This window comes from Lactuca virosa, chromosome 1 (assembly GCF_052849685.1).
Source record: "Lactuca virosa cultivar CGN04683 chromosome 1, Lactuca_virosa_CGN04683_v6, whole genome shotgun sequence".
Taxonomy (NCBI): domain Eukaryota; kingdom Viridiplantae; phylum Streptophyta; class Magnoliopsida; order Asterales; family Asteraceae; genus Lactuca; species Lactuca virosa.
Window position 1 is genome coordinate 260,393,226 of NC_136426.1, and position 15,423 is coordinate 260,408,648.

Sequence of the window (15,423 nt, forward strand, 5' to 3'; positions counted from 1 at the left end):
TTTTTTTGTTTTTTTTTTCTTTCTTGCTATTTCTATGCTCGGGTGGCTTCCGCTTCATGGTTGATGGTTTTCGTATTTTTGGAACGGAGCCGATCGGTCACGTGGGTTCCACGCCTCGCGTACGAAAACAAAGGAGGTTCTGCGTCTTTTAAAATATAAAAGCAATAAGCATGGATAGTATTTCGGGTGCGATCATACCAGCACTAATGCACCGGATCCCATCAGAACTCCACAGTTAAGCGTGCTTGGGCGAGAGTAGTACTAGGATGGGTGACCCCTTGGGAAGTCCTCGTGTTGCACCCCCGTTTTTCGTTGCCCGTTTGCGTTTTTTTAGATTTTACGTGTGGTTTTTTTTGTTTTTTTTTCTTTCTTGCTATTTCTATGCTCGCGTGGCCTCCGCTTCATGGTTCATGGTTTTCGTATTTTTGAAACGGAGCTGATCGGTCACGTGGGTCGCACGCCTCGCTTACGAAAACAAAGGAGGTTCTGCGTTTTTTATGACATAAAAGCAATAATCATGGATAGTTATATCGGGTGCGATCATACCAGCACTAATGCACCAGATCCCATCAGAACTCCGCAGTTAAGCGTGCTTGGGCGAGAGTAGTACTAGGATGGGTGACCCTCGGGAAGTCCTCGTGTTGCACCCCCCTTTTTCGTTGCCCGTTTGCGTTTTTTTAGATTTTACGTGCGGTTTTTTTGTTTTTTTTTCTTTCTTGCTATTTCTATGCTCGGGTGGCCTCCGCTTCATGGTTGATGGTTTTCGTATTTTTGGAACGGAGCCGATCGGTCACGTGGGTCCCACGCCTCGCGTACGAAAACAAAGGAGGTTCTGCGTCTTTTAAGACATAAAAGCAATAAGCATGGATAGTATTTTAGGTGCGATCATACCAGCACTAATGCACCGGATCCCATCAGAACTCCGCAGTTAAGCGTGCTTGGGCGAGAGTAGTACTAGGATGGGTGACCCCCTGCGAAGTCCTCGTGTTGCACCCCCCCTTTTTCGTTGCCCGTTTGCGTTTTTTTAGATTTTACGTGCGGTTTTTTTTTGTTTTTTTTTCTTTCTTGCTATTTCTATGCTCGGGTGGCCTCCGTTTCATGGTTCATGTTTTTCGTATTTTTGGAACGGAGCCGATCGGTCACGTGGGTCCCACGCCTCGCGTACGAAAACAAAGGAGGTTCTGCGTCTTTTAAGACATAAAATCAATAAGCATGGATAGTATTTCGGGTGCGATCATACCAGCACTAATGCACCGGATCCCATCAGAACTCCGCAGTTAAGCGTGCTTGGGCGAGAGTAGTACTAGGATGGGTGACCCCTTGGGAAGTCCTCGTGTTGCACCCCTTCTTTCGTTGCCCGTTTGCGTTTTTTTAGATTTTACGTGCGGTTTTTTTTTTGTTTTTTTTTCTTTCTTGCTATTTCTATGCTCGGGTGGCCTCCGCTTCATGGTTGATGCTTTTCGTATTTTTGGAACGGAGCCGATCGGTCAAGTAGGTCCCACGCCTCGCGTACGAAAACAAAGGAGGTTCTGCGTCTTTTAAGACATAAAAGCAATAAGCATGGATAGTATTTCGGGTGCGATCATACCAGCACTAATGCACCGGATCCCATCAGAACTCCGTTGTGAAGCGTGCTTGGGCGAGAGTAGTACTAGGATGGGTGACCCCCTCGGAAGTTGTCGTGTTGCACCCCCCTTTTTCGTTGCCCGTTTGCGTTTATTTAGATTTTACGTGTGGTTTTTTTTGTTTTTTTTTCTTTCTTGCTATTTCTATGCTCGCGTGGCCTCCGCTTCATGGTTCATGGTTTTCGTATTTTTGGAACGGAGCTGATCGGTCACGTGGGTCCCACGCCTCCCGTACGAAAACAAAGGAGATTCTGCGTCTTTTAAGACATAAAAGCAATAAGCATGGATAGTTATATCGGGTGCGATCATACCAGGACTAATGCACCGGATCCCATCAGAACTCCGCAGTTAAGTGTGCTTGGGCGAGAGTAGTACTAGGATGGGTGACCCCCGGGAAGTCCTCGTGTTGCACCCCCCTTTTTCGTTGCACGTTTGCGTTTTTTTAGATTTTACGTGCGGTTTTTTTTTGTTTTTTTTTTCTTTCTTGCTATTTCTATGCTCGGGTGGCCACCGCTTCATGGTTGATGGTTTTCGTATTTTTGGAACAGAGCCGATCGGTCACGTGGGTCCCACGCCTCGCGTACGAAAACAAAGGAGGTTCTGCGTCTTTTAAGACATAAAAGCAATAAGCATGGATAGTATTTCGGGTGCGATCATACCAGCACTAATTCACTGGATCCCATCAGAACTCCGCAGTTAAGCGTGCTTGGGCAAGAGCAGTACTAGGATGGGTGACCCCCTGGGAAGTCGTTGTGTTGCACCCCCCTTTTTCGTTGCCCGTTTGCGTTTTTTTAGATTTTACGTGCGGTTTTTTTTTTGTTTTTTTTTTCTTTCTTGCTATTTCTATGCTCGGGTGGCCTCCGCTTCATGGTTGATGCTTTTCGTATTTTTGGAACGGAGCCGATCGGTCACGTGGGTCCCACGCCTCGCGTACGAAAACAAAGGAGGTTCTGCGTCTTTTAAGACATAAAAGCAATAAGCATGGATAGTATTTCGGGTGCGATCATACCAGAACTAATGCACCGGATCCCATCAGAACTCCGCTGTGAAGCGTGCTTGGGCGAGAGTAGTACTATGATGGGTGACCCTCGGGATGTCCTCGTGTTGCACCCCCCTTTTTCGTTGCCCGTTTGCGTTTTTTTAGATTTTACGTGTGATTTTTTTTGTTTTTTTTCTTTCTTGCTATTTCTATGCTCGCGTGGCCTCCGCTTCATGGTTCATGGTTTTCGTATTTTTGGAACGGAGCCGATCGGTCACGTGAGTCTCACGCCTCGCGTACGAAAACAAAGGAGGTTCTGCGTCTTTTAAGACATAAAAACAATAAGCATGGATAGTATTTCGGGTGCGATCATACCAGCACTAATGCACCGGATCCCATCAAAACTCCGTTGTGAAGCGTGCTTGGGCGAGAGTAGTACTAGGATGGGTGACCCCCTGGGAAGTCCTCGTGTTGCACCCCCCTTTTTCGTTGCCCGTTTGCGTTTTTTTAGATTTTACGTGCGTTTTTTTTTGTTTTTTTTTCTTTCTTGGTATTTCTATGCTCGGGTGGCCTCCGTTTCATGGTTCATGGTTTTCATATTTTTGGAACGGAGCCGATCGGTCACGTGGGTCCCACGCCTCGCCTACGAAAACAAAGGAGGTTCTGCGTCTTTTAAGACATAAAAGCAATAAGCATGGATAGTATTTCGGGTGCGATCATACCAGCACTAATGCACCGGATCGCATCAGAACTCCGCAGTTAAGCGTGCTTGGGCGAGAGTAGTACTAGGATGGGTGACCCCCTGCGAAGTCCTCGTGTTGCACCCCCCTTTTTCGTTGCCCGTTTGCGTTTTTTTAGATTTTACGTGCGGTTTTTTTTTTCTTTCTTGCTATTTCTATGCTCGGGTGGCCTCCGTTTCATGGTTCATGGTTTTCGTATTTTTGGAACGGAGCCGATCGGTCACGTGGGTCCCACGCCTCGCGTACGAAAACAAAGGAGGTTCTGCGTCTTTTAAGACATAAAAGCAATAAGCATGGATAGTATTTCGGGTGCGATCATACCAGCACTAATGCACTGGATCCCATTAGAACTCCGCAGTGAAGCGTGCTCGGGCGAGAGTAGTACTATGATGGGTGACCCTCGGGAAGTCTTCGTGTTGCACCCCCCTTTTTCGTTGCCCGTTTGCGTTTTTTTAGATTTTACGTGTGATTTTTTTTGTTTTTTTTTTCTTTCTTGCTATTTCTATGCTCGCGTGGCCTCCGCTTCATGGTTCATGGTTTTCGTATTTTTGGAACGGAGCCGATCGGTCACGTGGGTCCCACGCCTCGCGTACGAAAACAAAGGAGGTTCTGCGTCTTTTAAGACATAAAAACAATAAGCATGGATAGTATTTCGGGTGCGATCATAGCAGCACTAATGCACCGGATCCCATCATAACTCCGTTGTGAAGCATGCTTGGGCGAGAGTAGTACTAGGATGGGTGACCCCCTGGGAAGTCCTCGTGTTGCACCCCCCTTTTTCGTTGCCCGTTTGCGTTTTTTTAGATTTTACGTGCGGTTTTTTTTTTTTTCTTTCTTGGTATTTCTATGCTCGGGTGGCCTCCGTTTCATGGTTCATGGTTTTCGTATTTTTGGAACGGAGCCGATCGGTCACGTGGGTCCCACGCCTCGCCTACGAAAACAAAGGAGGTTCTGCGTCTTTTAAGACATAAAAGCAATAAGCATGGATAGTATTTCGGGTGCGATCATACCAGCACTAATGCACCGGATCGCATCAGAACTCCACAGTTAAGCGTGCTTGGGCGAGAGTAGTACTAGGATGGGTGACCCCCTGCGAAGTCCTCGTGTTGCACCCCCCTTTTTCGTTGCCCGTTTGCGTTTTTTTAGATTTTACGTGCGGTTTTTTTTGTTTTTTTTTCTTTCTTGCTATTTCTATGCTCGGGTGGCCTCCGTTTCATGGTTCATGGTTTTCGTATTTTTGGAACGGAGCCGATCGGTCACGTGGGTCCCACGCCTCGCGTACGAAAACAAAGGAGGTTCTGCGTCTTTTAAGACATAAAAGCAATAAGCATGGATAGTATTTCCGGTGCGATCATACCAGCACTAATGCACCGGATCCCATCAGAACTCCGCAGTTAAGCGTGCTTGGGCGAGAGTAGTACTAGGATGGGTGACCCCCTGCGAAGTCCTCGTGTTGCACCCCCCTTTTTCGTTGCCCGTTTGCGTTTTTTTAGATTTTACGTGCGGTTTTTTTTTTGTTTTTTTTTTCTTTCTTGCTATTTCTATGCTCGGGTGGCCTCCGTTTCATGGTTCATGGTTTTCGTATTTTTGGAACGGAGCCGATCGGTCACGTGGGTCGCACGCCTCGCGTACGAAAACAAAGGAGGTTCTGCGTCTTTTAAGACATAAAAGCAATAAGCATGGATAGTATTTCGGGTGCGATCATACCAGCACTAATGCACTGGATCCCATCAGAACTCCGCAGTGAAGCGTGCTCGGGCGAGAGTAGTACTATGATGGGTGACCCTCGGGAAGTCTTCGTGTTGCACCCCCCTTTTTCGTTGCCCGTTTGCGTTTTTTTAGATTTTACGTGTGATTTTTTTTGTTTTTTTTTCTTTCTTGCTATTTCTATGCTCGCGTGGCCTCCGCTTCATGGTTCATGGTTTTCGTATTTTTGGAACGGAGCCGATCGGTCACGTGGGTCCCACGCCTCGCGTACGAAAACAAAGGAGGTTCTGCGTCTTTTAAGACATAAAAACAATAAGCATGGATAGTATTTCGGGTGCGATCATAGCAGCACTAATGCACCGGATCCCATCATAACTCCGTTGTGAAGCGTGCTTGGGCGAGAGTAGTACTAGGATGGGTGACCCCCTGCGAAGTCCTCGTGTTGCACCCCCCTTTTTCGTTGCCCGTTTGCGTTTTTTTAGATTTTACGTGCGGTTTTTTTTTTCTTTCTTGGTATTTCTATGCTCGGGTGGCCTCCGTTTCATGGTTCATGGTTTTCGTATTTTTGGAACGGAGTCGATCGGTCACGTGGGTCCCACGCCTCGCCTACGAAAACAAAGGAGGTTCTGCGTCTTTTAAGACATAAAAGCAATAAGCATGGATAGTATTTCGGGTGCGATCATACCAGCACTAATGCACCGGATCGCATCAGAACTCCACAGTTAAGCGTGCTTGGGCGAGAGTAGTACTAGGATGGGTGACCCCCTGCGAAGTCCTCGTGTTGCACCCCCTTTTTCGTTGCCCGTTTGCGTTTTTTTAGATTTTACGTGCGGTTTTTTTTGTTTTTTTTTCTTTCTTGCTATTTCTATGCTCGGGTGGCCTCCGTTTCATGGTTCATGGTTTTCGTATTTTTGGAACGGAGCCGATCGGTCACGTGGGTCCCACGCCTCGCGTACGAAAACAAAGGAGGTTCTGCGTCTTTTAAGACATAAAAGCAATAAGCATGGATAGTATTTCCGGTGCGATCATACCAGCACTAATGCACCGGATCCCATCAGAACTCCGCAGTTAAGCGTGCTTGGGCGAGAGTAGTACTAGGATGGGTGACCCCCTGCGAAGTCCTCGTGTTGCACCCCCCTTTTTCGTTGCCCGTTTGCGTTTTTTTAGATTTTACGTGCGGTTTTTTTTTTGTTTTTTTTTTCTTTCTTGCTATTTCTATGCTCGGGTGGCCTCCGTTTCATGGTTCATGGTTTTCGTATTTTTGGAACGGAGCCGATCGGTCACGTGGGTCGCACGCCTCGCGTACGAAAACAAAGGAGGTTCTGCGTCTTTTAAGACATAAAAGCAATAAGCATGGATAGTATTTCGGGTGCGATCATACCAGCACTAATGCACTGGATCCCATCAGAACTCCGCAGTGAAGCGTGCTCGGGCGAGAGTAGTACTATGATGGGTGACCCTCGGGAAGTCTTCGTGTTGCACCCCCCTTTTTCGTTGCCCGTTTGCGTTTTTTTAGATTTTACGTGTGATTTTTTTTGTTTTTTTTTCTTTCTTGCTATTTCTATGCTCGCGTGGCCTCCGCTTCATGGTTCATGGTTTTCGTATTTTTGGAACGGAGCCGATCGGTCACGTGGGTCCCACGCCTCGCGTACGAAAACAAAGGAGGTTCTGCGTCTTTTAAGACATAAAAACAATAAGCATGGATAGTATTTCGGGTGCGATCATAGCAGCACTAATGCACCGGATCCCATCATAACTCCGTTGTGAAGCATGCTTGGGCGAGAGTAGTACTAGGATGGGTGACCCCCTGGGAAGTCCTCGTGTTGCACCCCCCTTTTTCGTTGCCCGTTTGCGTTTTTTTAGATTTTACGTGCGGTTTTTTTTTTCTTTCTTGGTATTTCTATGCTCGGGTGGCCTCCGTTTCATGGTTCATGGTTTTCGTATTTTTGGAACGGAGCCGATCGGTCACGTGGGTCCCACGCCTCGCCTACGAAAACAAAGGAGGTTCTGCGTCTTTTAAGACATAAAAGCAATAAGCATGGATAGTATTTCGGGTGCGATCATACCAGCACTAATGCACCGGATCGCATCAGAACTCCACAGTTAAGCGTGCTTGGGCGAGAGTAGTACTAGGATGGGTGACCCCCTGCGAAGTCCTCGTGTTGCACCCCCCTTTTTCGTTGCCCGTTTGCGTTTTTTTAGATTTTACGTGCGGTTTTTTTTGTTTTTTTTTCTTTCTTGCTATTTCTATGCTCGGGTGGCCTCCGTTTCATGGTTCATGGTTTTCGTATTTTTGGAACGGAGCCGATCGGTCACGTGGGTCCCACGCCTCGCGTACGAAAACAAAGGAGGTTCTGCGTCTTTTAAGACATAAAAGCAATAAGCATGGATAGTATTTCCGGTGCGATCATACCAGCACTAATGCACCGGATCCCATCAGAACTCCGCAGTTAAGCGTGCTTGGGCGAGAGTAGTACTAGGATGGGTGACCCCCTGCGAAGTCCTCGTGTTTGCCCCCCTTTTTCGTTGCCCGTTTGCGTTTTTTTAGATTTTACGTGCGGTTTTTTTTTTGTTTTTTTTTTCTTTCTTGCTATTTCTATGCTCGGGTGGCCTCCGTTTCATGGTTCATGGTTTTCGTATTTTTGGAACGGAGCCGATCAGTCACGTGGGTCGCACGCCTCGCGTACGAAAACAAAGGAGGTTCTGCGTCTTTTAAGACATAAAAGCAATAAGCATGGATAGTATTTCGGGTGCGATCATACCAGCACTAATGCACTGGATCCCATCAGAACTCCGCAGTGAAGCGTGCTCGGGCGAGAGTAGTACTATGATGGGTGACCCTCGGGAAGTCTTCGTGTTGCACCCCCCTTTTTCGTTGCCCGTTTGCGTTTTTTTAGATTTTACGTGTGATTTTTTTTGTTTTTTTTTCTTTCTTGCTATTTCTATGCTCGCGTGGCCTCCGCTTCATGGTTCATGGTTTTCGTATTTTTGGAACGGAGCCGATCGGTCACGTGGGTCCCACGCCTCGCGTACGAAAACAAAGGAGGTTCTGCGTCTTTTAAGACATAAAAACAATAAGCATGGATAGTATTTCGGGTGCGATCATAGCAGCACTAATGCACCGGATCCCATCATAACTCCGTTGTGAAGCGTGCTTGGGCGAGAGTAGTACTAGGATGGGTGACCCCCTGGGAAGTCCTCGTGTTGCACCCCCCTTTTTCGTTGCCCGTTTGCGTTTTTTTAGATTTTACGTGCGGTTTTTTTTTTCTTTCTTGGTATTTCTATGCTCGGGTGGCCTCCGTTTCATGGTTCATGGTTTTCGTATTTTTGGAACGGAGTCGATCGGTCACGTGGGTCCCACGCCTCGCCTACGAAAACAAAGGAGGTTCTGCGTCTTTTAAGACATAAAAGCAATAAGCATGGATAGTATTTCGGGTGCGATCATACCAGCACTAATGCACCGGATCGCATCAGAACTCCACAGTTAAGCGTGCTTGGGCGAGAGTAGTACTAGGATGGGTGACCCCCTGCGAAGTCCTCGTGTTGCACCCCCTTTTTCGTTGCCCGTTTGCGTTTTTTTAGATTTTACGTGCGGTTTTTTTTGTTTTTTTTTCTTTCTTGCTATTTCTATGCTCGGGTGGCCTCCGTTTCATGGTTCATGGTTTTCGTATTTTTGGAACGGAGCCGATCGGTCACGTGGGTCCCACGCCTCGCGTACGAAAACAAAGGAGGTTCTGCGTCTTTTAAGACATAAAAGCAATAAGCATGGATAGTATTTCCGGTGCGATCATACCAGCACTAATGCACCGGATCCCATCAGAACTCCGCAGTTAAGCGTGCTTGGGCGAGAGTAGTACTAGGATGGGTGACCCCCTGCGAAGTCCTCGTGTTGCACCCCCCTTTTTCGTTGCCCGTTTGCGTTTTTTTAGATTTTACGTGCGGTTTTTTTTTTGTTTTTTTTTTCTTTCTTGCTATTTCTATGCTCGGGTGGCCTCCGTTTCATGGTTCATGGTTTTCGTATTTTTGGAACGGAGCCGATCGGTCACGTGGGTCGCACGCCTCGCGTACGAAAACAAAGGAGGTTCTGCGTCTTTTAAGACATAAAAGCAATAAGCATGGATAGTATTTCGGGTGCGATCATACCAGCACTAATGCACTGGATCCCATCAGAACTCCGCAGTGAAGCGTGCTCGGGCGAGAGTAGTACTATGATGGGTGACCCTCGGGAAGTCTTCGTGTTGCACCCCCCTTTTTCGTTGCCCGTTTGCGTTTTTTTAGATTTTACGTGTGATTTTTTTTGTTTTTTTTTCTTTCTTGCTATTTCTATGCTCGCGTGGCCTCCGCTTCATGGTTCATGGTTTTCGTATTTTTGGAACGGAGCCGATCGGTCACGTGGGTCCCACGCCTCGCGTACGAAAACAAAGGAGGTTCTGCGTCTTTTAAGACATAAAAACAATAAGCATGGATAGTATTTCGGGTGCGATCATAGCAGCACTAATGCACCGGATCCCATCATAACTCCGTTGTGAAGCGTGCTTGGGCGAGAGTAGTACTAGGATGGGTGACCCCCTGGGAAGTCCTCGTGTTGCACCCCCCTTTTTCGTTGCCCGTTTGCGTTTTTTTAGATTTTACGTGCGGTTTTTTTTTTCTTTCTTGGTATTTCTATGCTCGGGTGGCCTCCGTTTCATGGTTCATGGTTTTCGTATTTTTGGAACGGAGTCGATCGGTCACGTGGGTCGCACGCCTCGCGTACGAAAACAAAGGAGGTTCTGCGTCTTTTAAGACATAAAAGCAATAAGCATGGATAGTATTTCGGGTGCGATCATACCAGCACTAATGCACCGGATCGCATCAGAACTCCACAGTTAAGCGTGCTTGGGCGAGAGTAGTACTAGGATGGGTGATCCCCTGCGAAGTCCTCGTGTTGCACCCCCCTTTTTCGTTGCCCGTTTGCGTTTTTTTAGATTTTACGTGCGGTTTTTTTTGTTTTTTTTTCTTTCTTGCTATTTCTATGCTCGGGTGGCCTCCGTTTCATGGTTCATGGTTTTCGTATTTTTGGAACGGAGCCGATCGGTCACGTGGGTCCCACGCCTCGCGTACGAAAACAAAGGAGGTTCTGCGTCTTTTAAGACATAAAAGCAATAAGCATGGATAGTATTTCCGATGCGATCATACCAGCACTAATGCACCGGATCCCATCAGAACTCCGCAGTTAAGCGTGCTTGGGCGAGAGTAGTACTAGGATGGGTGACCCCTTGGGAAGTCCTCGTGTTGCACCCCTTTTTTCGTTGCCCGTTTGCGTTTTTTTAGATTTTACGTGCGGTTTTTTTTTTGTTTTTTTTTTCTTTCTTGCTATTTCTATGCTCGGGTGGCCTCCGCTTCATGGTTGATGCTTTTCGTATTTTTGGAACGGAGCCGATCGGTCAAGTGGGTCCCACGCCTCGCGTACGAAAACAAAGGAGGTTCTGCGTCTTTTAAGACATAAAAGCAATAAGCATGGATAGTATTTCGGGTGCGATCATACCAGCACTAATGCACCGGATCCCATCAGAACTCCGCTGTGAAGCGTGCTTGGGCGAGAGTAGTACTAGGATGGGTGACCCCCCGGGAAGTCCTCGTGTTGCACCCCCCCTTTTTCGTTGCCCGTTTGCGTTTTTATAGATTTTACGTGCGGTTTTTTTTAGTTTTTTTTTCTTTCTTGCTATTTCTATGCTCGGGTGGCCTCCGTTTCATTGTTCATGGTTTTCGTATTTTTGGAACGGAGCCGATCGGTCACGTGGGTCCCACGCCTCGCGTACGAAAACAAAGGAGGTTCTGCGTCTTTTAAGACATAAAAGCAATAAGCATGGATAGTATTTCGGGTGCGATCATACCAGCACTAATGCACCGGATCCCATCAGAACTCCGCAGTTAAGCGTGCTTGCGCGAGAGTAGTACTAGGATGGCTGACCCCTTGGGAAGTCCTCGTGTTGCACCCCTTTTTTCGTTGCCCGTTTGCGTTTTTTTAGATTTTACGTGCGGTTTTTTTTTTGTTTTTTTTTCTTGCTTGCTATTTCTATGCTCGGGTGGCCTCCGCTTCATGGTTGATGCTTTTCGTATTTTTGGAACGGAGCCGATCGGTCAAGTGGGTCCCACGCCTCGCGTACGAAAACAAAGGAGGTTCTGCGTCTTTTAAGACATAAAAGCAATAAGCATGGATAGTATTTCGGGTGCGATCATACCAGCACTAATGCACCGGATCCCATCAGAACTCCGCTGTGAAGCGTGCTTGGGCGAGAGTAGTACTAGGATGGGTGACCCCCTGGGAAGTTGTCGTGTTGCACCCCCCTTTTTCGTTGCCCGTTGGCGTTTTTTTAGATTTTACGTGCGGTTTTTTTGTTTTTTTTTCTTTCTTGCTATTTCTATGCTCGGGTGGCCTCCGCTTCATGGTTCATGGTTTTTTTTATTTTTGGAACGGAGCCGATCGGTCACGTGGGTCCCACGCCTCGCGTACGAAAACAAAGGAGGTTCTGCGTCTTTTAAGACATAAAAGCAATAAGCATGGATAGTATTTTGGGTGCGATCATACCAGCACTAATGCACCGGATCCCATCAGAACTCCGCAGTTAAGCGTGCTTGGGCGAGAGTAGTACTAGGATGGGTGACCCCCTGCGAAGTCCTCGTGTTGCACCCCCTTTTTCGTTGCCCGTTTGCGTTTTTTTAGATTTTACGTGCGGTTTTTTTTTTGTTTTTTTTTTCTTTCTTGCTATTTCTATGCTCTGGTGGCCTCCGTTTCATGGTTCATGGTTTTCGTATTTTTGGAACGGAGCCGATCGGTCACGTGGGTCCCACGCCTCGCGTACGAAAACAAAGGAGGTTCTGCGTCTTTTAAGACATAAAAGCAATAAGCATGGATAGTATTTCGGGTGCGATCATACCAGCACTAATGCACCGGATCCCATCAGAAGTCCGCAGTTAAGCGTGCTTGGGCGAGAGTAGTACTAGGATGGGTGACCCCTTGGGATGTCCTCGTGTTGCACCCCTTTTTTCGTTGCCCGTTTGCGTTTTTTTAGATTTTACGTGCGGTTTTTTTTGTTTTTTTTTCTTTCTTGCTATTTCTATGCTCGGATGGCCTCTGCTTCATGGTTGATGCTTGTCGTATTTTTGGAACGGAGCCGATCGGTCAAGTGGGTCCCACGCCTCGCGTACGAAAACAAAGGAGGTTCTGCGTCTTTTAAGACATAAAAGCAATAAGCATGGATAGTATTTCGGGTGCGATCATACCAGGACTAATGCACCGGATCCCATCAGAACTCCGCTGTGAAGCGTGCTTGGGCGAGAGTAGTACTAGGATGCGTGACCCCCTGGGAAGTTGTCGTGTTGCACACCCCTTTTTCGTTGCCCGTTTGCGTTTTTTTAGATTTTACGTGTGGTTTTTTTTGGTTTTTTTTTCTTTCTTGCTATTTCTATGCTCGCGTGGCCTCCGCTTCATGGTTCATGGTTTTCGTATTTTTGGAACGGAGCTGATCGGTTACGTGGGTCCCACGCCTCGCGTACGAAAACAAAGGAGATTCTGCGTCTTTTAAGACATAAAAGCAATAAGCATGGATAGTTATATCGGGTGCGATGATACCAGGACTAATGCACTGGATCCTATCAGAACTCCGCAGTTAAGTGTGCTTGGGCGAGAGTAGTACTAGGATGGGTGACCCCCGGGAAGTCCTCGTGTTGCACCCCCCTTTTTCGTTGCCCGTTTGCGTTTTTTTAGATTTTACGTGTGGTTTTTTTGTTTTTTTTTTCTTTCTTGCTATTTCTATTCTCGCGTGGCCTCCGCTTCATGGTGCATGGTTTTCGTATTTTTGAAACGGAGCTGATCGGTCACGTGGGTCCCACGCCTCGCGTACGAAAACAAAGGAGGTTCTGCGTCTTTTATGACATAAAAGCAATAAGCATGGATAGTTATATCGGGTGCGATCATACCAGCACTAATGCATCGGATCCCATCAGAACTCCGCAGTTAAGCGTGCTTGGGCGAGAGTAGTACTAGGATGGGAGACCCTCGGGAAGTCCTCGTGTTGCACCCCCCATTTTCGTTGCCCGTTTGCGTTTTTTTAGATTTTACGTGCGTTTTTTTTTTTGTTTTTTTTTCTTTCTTGCTATTTCTATGCTCGGGTGGCCTCCGCTTCATGGTTGATGTTTTTCGTATTTTTGGAACGGAGCCGATCGGTCACGTGTGTCCCACGCCTCGCGTACGAAAACAAAGGAGGTTATGCGTCTTTTAAGACATAAAAGCAATAAGCATGGATAGTATTTCGGGTGCGATCATATCAGCACTAATTCACTGGATCCCATCAGAACTAATTCACTGGATCCCATCAGAACTCTGCAGCTAAGCGTGCTTGGGCGAGAGTAGTACTAGGATGGGTGACCCCCTGGGAAGTCCTTGTGTTGCACCCCCCTTTTTCGTTGCCCGTTTGCGTTTTTTTAGATTTTACGTGCGGTTTTTTTTGTTTTTTTCTTTCTTGCTATTTCTATGCTCGGGTGGCCTCCGCTTCATGGTTGATGCTTTTCGTATTTTTGGAACGGAGCCGATCGGTCACGTGGGTCCCACGCCTCGCGTACGAAAACAAAGGAGGTTCTGCGTCTTTTAAGACATAAAAGCAATAGGCATGGATAGTATTTCGGGTGCGATCATACCAGCACTAATGCACCGGATCCCATCAGAACTCCGCTGTGAAGCGTGCTTGGGCGAGAGTAGTACTAGGATGGGTGACCCCCTGGGAAGTCCTCGTGTTGCACCCCCCTTTTTCGTTGCCCGTTTGCGTTTTTTTAGATTTTACGTGCGGTTTTTTTTTAGTTTTTTTTTTCTTTCTTGCTATTTCTATGCTCGGGTGGCCTCTGTTTCATGGTTCATGGTTTTCGTATTTTTGGAACGGAGCCCATCGGTCACGTGGGTCCCACGCCTCGCGTACGAAAACAATGGAGGTTCTGCGTCTTTTAAGACATAAAAGCAATAAACATGGATAGTATTTCGGGTGCGATCATACCAACACTAATGCACCGGATCCCATCAGAACTCCGCAGTGAAGCGTGCTTGGGCGAGAGTAGTACTAGGATGGGTGACCCTCGGGAAGTTCTCGTGTTGCACCCCCCTTTTTCGTTGCCCGTTTGCGTTTTTTTAGATTTTACGTGTGGTTTTTTTTGTTTTTTTTTCTTTCTTGCTATTTCTATGCTCGCGTGGCCTCCGCTTCTTGGTTCATGGTTTTCGTATTTTTGGAACGGAGCCGATCGGTCACGTGGGTCCCACGCCTCGCGTACGAAAACAAAGGAGGTTCTGCGTCTTTTAAGACATAAAAACAATAAGCATGGATAGTATTTCGGGTGCGATCATACCAGCACTAATGCACCGGATCCCATCAGAACTCCGTTGTAAAGCGTGCTTGGGCGAGAGTAGTACTAGGATGGGTGACCCCCTGGGAAGTCCTCGTGTTGCACCCCCCTTTTTCGTTGCCCGTTTGCGTTTTTTAAGATTTTACGTGTGGTTTTTTTTGTTTTTTTTCTTTCTTGCTATTTCTATGCTCGCGTGGCCTCCGATTCATGGTTCATGGTTTTCGTATTTTTGGAACGGAGCTGATCGGTCACGTGGGTCCCACGCCTCGCGTACGAAAACAAAGGAGGTTCTGCGTCTTTTAAGAATAAAAGCAATAAGCATGGATAGTTATATCGGGTGCGATCATACCAGCACTAATGCACCGGATCCCATCAGAACTCCGCAGTTAAGCGTGCTTGGGCGAGAGTAGTACTAGGATGGGTGACCCCTTGGGAAGTCCTCGTGTTGCACCCCTTTTTTCGTTGCCTGTTTGCATTTTTTTAGATTTTACGTGCGGTTTTTTTTTTCTTTCTTGCTATTTCTATGCTCGGGTGGCCTCCGCTTCATGGTTCATGGTTTTCTTATTTTTGGAACGGAGCCGATTGGTCACGTGGGTCCCACGCCTCGCGTACGAAAACAAAGGAGGTTCTGCGTCTTTTAAGACATAAAAGCAATAAGCATGGATAGTATTTCGGGTGCGATCATACCAGCACTAATGCACCGGATCCCATCAGAACTCCCCTGTGAAGCGTGCTTGGGCGAGAGTAGTACTAGGATGGGTGACCCTCTGGGAAGTTGTCGTGTTGCACCCCCCTTTTTCGTTGCCCGTTTGCATTTTTTTAGATTTTACGTGTGGTTTTTTTTGTTTTTTTTCTTTCTTGCTATTTCTATGCTCGCGTGGCCTCCGCTTCATGGTTCATGGTTTTCGTATTTTTGGAACGGAGCTGATCGGTCACGTGGGTCCCACGCCTCGCGTACGAAAACAAAGGAGGTTCTGCGTCTTTTAAGACATAAAAGCAATAA

General features: G+C 47.1%; 43 non-coding genes and 1 pseudogene across 43 annotated transcripts; all 44 read left to right on the forward strand.

The window, feature by feature from the left end:
* Positions 1–184: 184 nt before the first annotated feature.
* Positions 185–303, forward strand: LOC145136789 (5S ribosomal RNA). Its single transcript, XR_013720710.1, has one exon. It is a non-coding gene; the product is annotated as a 5S ribosomal RNA (ribosomal RNA).
* Positions 304–532: 229 nt separating this feature from the next.
* On the forward strand, positions 533–650 carry LOC145148164 (5S ribosomal RNA). The gene has a single exon (XR_013729062.1). It is a non-coding gene; the product is annotated as a 5S ribosomal RNA (ribosomal RNA).
* A 227-nt stretch (positions 651–877) lies between these two features.
* On the forward strand, positions 878–996 carry LOC145143826 (5S ribosomal RNA). The gene has a single exon (XR_013724859.1). It is a non-coding gene; the product is annotated as a 5S ribosomal RNA (ribosomal RNA).
* Positions 997–1,226: 230 nt separating this feature from the next.
* LOC145153340 (5S ribosomal RNA) lies at positions 1,227–1,345 on the forward strand. Its single transcript, XR_013733855.1, has one exon. It is a non-coding gene; the product is annotated as a 5S ribosomal RNA (ribosomal RNA).
* Positions 1,346–1,574: 229 nt separating this feature from the next.
* On the forward strand, positions 1,575–1,693 carry LOC145149410 (5S ribosomal RNA). Its single transcript, XR_013730269.1, has one exon. It is a non-coding gene; the product is annotated as a 5S ribosomal RNA (ribosomal RNA).
* Positions 1,694–1,922: 229 nt separating this feature from the next.
* On the forward strand, positions 1,923–2,040 carry LOC145148713 (5S ribosomal RNA). The gene has a single exon (XR_013729585.1). It is a non-coding gene; the product is annotated as a 5S ribosomal RNA (ribosomal RNA).
* Positions 2,041–2,270: 230 nt separating this feature from the next.
* Positions 2,271–2,389, forward strand: LOC145149060 (5S ribosomal RNA). Its single transcript, XR_013729921.1, has one exon. It is a non-coding gene; the product is annotated as a 5S ribosomal RNA (ribosomal RNA).
* Positions 2,390–2,620: 231 nt separating this feature from the next.
* LOC145151093 (5S ribosomal RNA) lies at positions 2,621–2,738 on the forward strand. The gene has a single exon (XR_013731885.1). It is a non-coding gene; the product is annotated as a 5S ribosomal RNA (ribosomal RNA).
* A 227-nt stretch (positions 2,739–2,965) lies between these two features.
* On the forward strand, positions 2,966–3,084 carry LOC145148446 (5S ribosomal RNA). The gene has a single exon (XR_013729330.1). It is a non-coding gene; the product is annotated as a 5S ribosomal RNA (ribosomal RNA).
* A 228-nt stretch (positions 3,085–3,312) lies between these two features.
* LOC145145125 (5S ribosomal RNA) lies at positions 3,313–3,431 on the forward strand. Its single transcript, XR_013726114.1, has one exon. It is a non-coding gene; the product is annotated as a 5S ribosomal RNA (ribosomal RNA).
* A 220-nt stretch (positions 3,432–3,651) lies between these two features.
* LOC145150455 (5S ribosomal RNA) lies at positions 3,652–3,769 on the forward strand. The gene has a single exon (XR_013731280.1). It is a non-coding gene; the product is annotated as a 5S ribosomal RNA (ribosomal RNA).
* A 229-nt stretch (positions 3,770–3,998) lies between these two features.
* On the forward strand, positions 3,999–4,117 carry LOC145151015 (5S ribosomal RNA). The gene has a single exon (XR_013731813.1). It is a non-coding gene; the product is annotated as a 5S ribosomal RNA (ribosomal RNA).
* A 223-nt stretch (positions 4,118–4,340) lies between these two features.
* Positions 4,341–4,459, forward strand: LOC145147591 (5S ribosomal RNA). Its single transcript, XR_013728490.1, has one exon. It is a non-coding gene; the product is annotated as a 5S ribosomal RNA (ribosomal RNA).
* A 228-nt stretch (positions 4,460–4,687) lies between these two features.
* LOC145145251 (5S ribosomal RNA) lies at positions 4,688–4,806 on the forward strand. The gene has a single exon (XR_013726234.1). It is a non-coding gene; the product is annotated as a 5S ribosomal RNA (ribosomal RNA).
* A 231-nt stretch (positions 4,807–5,037) lies between these two features.
* LOC145150235 (5S ribosomal RNA) lies at positions 5,038–5,155 on the forward strand. Its single transcript, XR_013731057.1, has one exon. It is a non-coding gene; the product is annotated as a 5S ribosomal RNA (ribosomal RNA).
* Positions 5,156–5,383: 228 nt separating this feature from the next.
* Positions 5,384–5,502, forward strand: LOC145150919 (5S ribosomal RNA). The gene has a single exon (XR_013731725.1). It is a non-coding gene; the product is annotated as a 5S ribosomal RNA (ribosomal RNA).
* Positions 5,503–5,722: 220 nt separating this feature from the next.
* LOC145147592 (5S ribosomal RNA) lies at positions 5,723–5,841 on the forward strand. The gene has a single exon (XR_013728491.1). It is a non-coding gene; the product is annotated as a 5S ribosomal RNA (ribosomal RNA).
* Positions 5,842–6,068: 227 nt separating this feature from the next.
* LOC145145252 (5S ribosomal RNA) lies at positions 6,069–6,187 on the forward strand. The gene has a single exon (XR_013726235.1). It is a non-coding gene; the product is annotated as a 5S ribosomal RNA (ribosomal RNA).
* A 231-nt stretch (positions 6,188–6,418) lies between these two features.
* Positions 6,419–6,536, forward strand: LOC145150236 (5S ribosomal RNA). Its single transcript, XR_013731058.1, has one exon. It is a non-coding gene; the product is annotated as a 5S ribosomal RNA (ribosomal RNA).
* Positions 6,537–6,764: 228 nt separating this feature from the next.
* On the forward strand, positions 6,765–6,883 carry LOC145151016 (5S ribosomal RNA). The gene has a single exon (XR_013731814.1). It is a non-coding gene; the product is annotated as a 5S ribosomal RNA (ribosomal RNA).
* A 220-nt stretch (positions 6,884–7,103) lies between these two features.
* LOC145147593 (5S ribosomal RNA) lies at positions 7,104–7,222 on the forward strand. Its single transcript, XR_013728492.1, has one exon. It is a non-coding gene; the product is annotated as a 5S ribosomal RNA (ribosomal RNA).
* A 228-nt stretch (positions 7,223–7,450) lies between these two features.
* On the forward strand, positions 7,451–7,570 carry LOC145149368 (5S ribosomal RNA). The gene has a single exon (XR_013730226.1). It is a non-coding gene; the product is annotated as a 5S ribosomal RNA (ribosomal RNA).
* A 229-nt stretch (positions 7,571–7,799) lies between these two features.
* Positions 7,800–7,917, forward strand: LOC145150237 (5S ribosomal RNA). The gene has a single exon (XR_013731059.1). It is a non-coding gene; the product is annotated as a 5S ribosomal RNA (ribosomal RNA).
* A 228-nt stretch (positions 7,918–8,145) lies between these two features.
* LOC145150601 (5S ribosomal RNA) lies at positions 8,146–8,264 on the forward strand. The gene has a single exon (XR_013731415.1). It is a non-coding gene; the product is annotated as a 5S ribosomal RNA (ribosomal RNA).
* Positions 8,265–8,484: 220 nt separating this feature from the next.
* LOC145147594 (5S ribosomal RNA) lies at positions 8,485–8,603 on the forward strand. The gene has a single exon (XR_013728493.1). It is a non-coding gene; the product is annotated as a 5S ribosomal RNA (ribosomal RNA).
* Positions 8,604–8,830: 227 nt separating this feature from the next.
* On the forward strand, positions 8,831–8,949 carry LOC145145254 (5S ribosomal RNA). The gene has a single exon (XR_013726236.1). It is a non-coding gene; the product is annotated as a 5S ribosomal RNA (ribosomal RNA).
* Positions 8,950–9,180: 231 nt separating this feature from the next.
* On the forward strand, positions 9,181–9,298 carry LOC145150239 (5S ribosomal RNA). Its single transcript, XR_013731061.1, has one exon. It is a non-coding gene; the product is annotated as a 5S ribosomal RNA (ribosomal RNA).
* A 228-nt stretch (positions 9,299–9,526) lies between these two features.
* LOC145150603 (5S ribosomal RNA) lies at positions 9,527–9,645 on the forward strand. Its single transcript, XR_013731417.1, has one exon. It is a non-coding gene; the product is annotated as a 5S ribosomal RNA (ribosomal RNA).
* Positions 9,646–9,865: 220 nt separating this feature from the next.
* On the forward strand, positions 9,866–9,984 carry LOC145149075 (5S ribosomal RNA). Its single transcript, XR_013729936.1, has one exon. It is a non-coding gene; the product is annotated as a 5S ribosomal RNA (ribosomal RNA).
* Positions 9,985–10,212: 228 nt separating this feature from the next.
* Positions 10,213–10,331, forward strand: LOC145146318 (5S ribosomal RNA). Its single transcript, XR_013727268.1, has one exon. It is a non-coding gene; the product is annotated as a 5S ribosomal RNA (ribosomal RNA).
* A 230-nt stretch (positions 10,332–10,561) lies between these two features.
* On the forward strand, positions 10,562–10,680 carry LOC145145802 (5S ribosomal RNA). Its single transcript, XR_013726758.1, has one exon. It is a non-coding gene; the product is annotated as a 5S ribosomal RNA (ribosomal RNA).
* Positions 10,681–10,910: 230 nt separating this feature from the next.
* On the forward strand, positions 10,911–11,029 carry LOC145148514 (5S ribosomal RNA). The gene has a single exon (XR_013729395.1). It is a non-coding gene; the product is annotated as a 5S ribosomal RNA (ribosomal RNA).
* Positions 11,030–11,258: 229 nt separating this feature from the next.
* Positions 11,259–11,377, forward strand: LOC145147876 (5S ribosomal RNA). Its single transcript, XR_013728770.1, has one exon. It is a non-coding gene; the product is annotated as a 5S ribosomal RNA (ribosomal RNA).
* A 228-nt stretch (positions 11,378–11,605) lies between these two features.
* LOC145154754 (5S ribosomal RNA) lies at positions 11,606–11,724 on the forward strand. Its single transcript, XR_013735213.1, has one exon. It is a non-coding gene; the product is annotated as a 5S ribosomal RNA (ribosomal RNA).
* A 230-nt stretch (positions 11,725–11,954) lies between these two features.
* Positions 11,955–12,073, forward strand: LOC145148817 (5S ribosomal RNA). Its single transcript, XR_013729683.1, has one exon. It is a non-coding gene; the product is annotated as a 5S ribosomal RNA (ribosomal RNA).
* A 227-nt stretch (positions 12,074–12,300) lies between these two features.
* LOC145151085 (5S ribosomal RNA) lies at positions 12,301–12,419 on the forward strand. The gene has a single exon (XR_013731881.1). It is a non-coding gene; the product is annotated as a 5S ribosomal RNA (ribosomal RNA).
* Positions 12,420–12,649: 230 nt separating this feature from the next.
* Positions 12,650–12,767, forward strand: LOC145150829 (5S ribosomal RNA). Its single transcript, XR_013731641.1, has one exon. It is a non-coding gene; the product is annotated as a 5S ribosomal RNA (ribosomal RNA).
* Positions 12,768–12,996: 229 nt separating this feature from the next.
* On the forward strand, positions 12,997–13,114 carry LOC145148686 (5S ribosomal RNA). Its single transcript, XR_013729559.1, has one exon. It is a non-coding gene; the product is annotated as a 5S ribosomal RNA (ribosomal RNA).
* A 230-nt stretch (positions 13,115–13,344) lies between these two features.
* Positions 13,345–13,487, forward strand: LOC145151167 (5S ribosomal RNA; annotated as a pseudogene).
* Positions 13,488–13,713: 226 nt separating this feature from the next.
* On the forward strand, positions 13,714–13,832 carry LOC145144235 (5S ribosomal RNA). The gene has a single exon (XR_013725250.1). It is a non-coding gene; the product is annotated as a 5S ribosomal RNA (ribosomal RNA).
* Positions 13,833–14,063: 231 nt separating this feature from the next.
* On the forward strand, positions 14,064–14,181 carry LOC145149433 (5S ribosomal RNA). The gene has a single exon (XR_013730290.1). It is a non-coding gene; the product is annotated as a 5S ribosomal RNA (ribosomal RNA).
* A 228-nt stretch (positions 14,182–14,409) lies between these two features.
* On the forward strand, positions 14,410–14,528 carry LOC145145016 (5S ribosomal RNA). The gene has a single exon (XR_013726010.1). It is a non-coding gene; the product is annotated as a 5S ribosomal RNA (ribosomal RNA).
* A 227-nt stretch (positions 14,529–14,755) lies between these two features.
* Positions 14,756–14,874, forward strand: LOC145153341 (5S ribosomal RNA). The gene has a single exon (XR_013733856.1). It is a non-coding gene; the product is annotated as a 5S ribosomal RNA (ribosomal RNA).
* Positions 14,875–15,093: 219 nt separating this feature from the next.
* On the forward strand, positions 15,094–15,212 carry LOC145150270 (5S ribosomal RNA). Its single transcript, XR_013731089.1, has one exon. It is a non-coding gene; the product is annotated as a 5S ribosomal RNA (ribosomal RNA).
* The last annotated feature ends 211 nt before the right edge of the window (positions 15,213–15,423 follow it).